This window comes from Cynara cardunculus, unplaced genomic scaffold, assembly GCF_001531365.2.
Source record: "Cynara cardunculus var. scolymus isolate 2C unplaced genomic scaffold, CcrdV1 Un_Scaffold_2307, whole genome shotgun sequence".
NCBI classification, from domain to species: domain Eukaryota; kingdom Viridiplantae; phylum Streptophyta; class Magnoliopsida; order Asterales; family Asteraceae; genus Cynara; species Cynara cardunculus.
In genome coordinates, this window is record NW_020201044.1 from 33,808 (window position 1) to 36,484 (window position 2,677).

Consider the following 2,677-nt stretch of genomic DNA (forward strand, 5'->3'; position numbering starts at 1 on the left):
YGAGTATCCTTTAGATAAATAATGTCTAGCCTTGAGTACAGATATTGCCTTAAGGTCGATCGYTCGTCGTTCACCGTAGACATATAAGAATTCTCCATTTTCCATCGGAATTCGTATCATTCGCCGCGAGCAAATGATATCTGCTTGGTTCTTCGTCAACCAATCCATACCAATTACCACATCAAAGTTATGAATATCCATTGGAATCAAATCGACCGTGAACTCATGGTCATCTAAGTCTAATTTACAATCTTTAAAAACCTTATCAGCTACGAGTGTTACTCCATTCGCAGTGTCGACATTAAAAGGTTTTTCAAGCATGATTGGCACGGAATCAAGGAACTGAGTATAATAAAGTGACACAAAAGAATTCGTGGCTCCCGAGTCAAAAAAAATACATGCAGGTCTATAATTGAGAAGGAAAATACCTGTTACGACATCCGGTTCTTTCAATGCCTCCTCTGCTGTGATTTGAAAAGCCTTGGCTCGTGCCCTAGGCACCTCCTCCTTTTGGGTTGAAGTACCCACTCTCGTTGGTTGTTGTACTGAGGCTTTGCTTTCATTTCTTTTTATACGGGGATAATCTTTAATACGATGCCCTAACACTCCGCAGGAAAAGCATGCACTATCTCTCTGGGGAAAATTCATCCTAACGTGACCCACTTTGCCACAACAAAAGCATTTAATGACAGATCTATCCGTATCAAACCGGCCTTGGTGCGTCTTTCTGCACCTCCGACAGTCTCTTGGTGTGCTCGACTGAAGGCTAAATGCCTGAGAGGATGCACGTGGGGTACTCTGAGATTGAATTCTCCTCTGATTGGAAAATCTAGAGTACCGTTGTGTTGGGGTAGACATCATCCTCTCAGTTCGCGGATGTTTCGACATCGGTTCATTTTCATTAGGAATGGATAATTCATACTCACAACGCCGAGCGTATTCAACTATCTTGCTAAAACTGGAACCATCACGACTTACCACAAAACTTTGAATCTCCTTCCGTAGTCCTCCAATGAAATGTTCGATCTTATCCTGTTCGGAGCTCAGGAATCGTTGTGCGAATCGCGCCTTCTTGTTGAATTCAGTTTCATAATCAAGTATAGTCATCTTACCTTGCTTCAGATCTAAGAACTCCTTTTCAAGACGCCTTTGTAGGTCAACATGGCAATATTGTTCAAAGAACTTTTTCTGAAATTCGTTCCACGCCAAACTGTTACGTGTCGTCGCGTCTAAAGACTCATATGTGGCATTCCAGCACACCAGGGCTCACTCTATGAGCACCGCAGATGCATAATTTACTTTATCTCTATCCAGTACCTCGGTAATTCGGAACACCTTTTCCATGTTCTGGATCCATTGCATCGCCATTTCGGGATCTGATTGCCCCGCATATTCTGTAGCACCACAGCTTCTGAAAGTTTTAAACGAAACTCGGGCGGACTTAGGTTTCAATGCATCTTCAACTTCGTTTGAATGCTTACCACGATTATCGGGTTCCATGGGATTGTTTGATTTCGTTCTTCTTCAAAGCATCGCTCCATTTCCTGACGCTGCCGTTCCAGAGCCGTAGTCAATCGATCATCCAAAAGTTTCAATAGTCGTTATGTACGAGGGGACAAAGTGGGATTTTCATCGTTCCCGGCACCTTCTGGGGTATTTATATTCAGTGCGGGGTTGTTTTCCCCAACATTTTGTGTTTGACTTTGCTCATCATGCTCCGCCATTTTTGCTGAGAAAACAGCACATCTACGTTAAACACAATCCTACCCTTGGTTCCAACACAACTTAGGTCTCTCCTACAGGTCCGTATCCCGTATAAATCATTKCCTAGTTACTATACGATCTCAATGCCTAGGTTTAAGTCTAAATACCATTTCTGATATTCAAATCGCTTAAACCGCGGCTCTGATACCATAATTGTAACATCGGTTACGCTAATTCTTAATAAAAGAAACTATTTATCCAAAAGATTTTTCCATAAAACAATCTCCAAGCAAATACGGGATATATGTTATAGATTTCCACCAAAATATAATAACATAGCCTGCAACCGATGATTTTCGGTACTATAAGTCGGGTCCAAAAGCCCAGATATATCTATCCAAAAGTATTACATACATAGGTACAACTCAAAACGATATATGCATAACAAGTACCAAAAGATATCTAGGATCTGGAATCCCACAAGCAGATCTAAACTGTTTTATCTTTCCCTTGTGCAGCTACCGACTTTCCTGAAAGAAAATTTATTCTAAAAAAATAAGCGACAAGGCTTAGTGAGATTATACCAAAGCTTATAATTATATATATTTTATAAAAAAAAATACAAATATTAGACCGTTAGCTCCAAGAATCTGCCAGAACTTCGTCCAGAGCGCACTACAACCAGAGGCTCTGGTCGTCCAGAGGGCCTCTAGTCCCGAAGGACTTGGAGTCCAGAGTGCAGTACAACCAGAGGCTCTGGTCTATACAACCAGAGGGCCTCTGGTCCCGAAGGACTTAGAGTCCATAGCACAATACAACCAGATGCTCTGGTTGTCCAGAGGGCCTCTAGTCCCAAAGGACTTGGAGTCTATAGCACAATACAACCAAAGGCTCTGGTCTATACAACCAAAGGCTCTGGTCGTCTAGAGGGCCTCTGGTCCCAAAGGACTTGGAGTCCATAGCACAATACAAC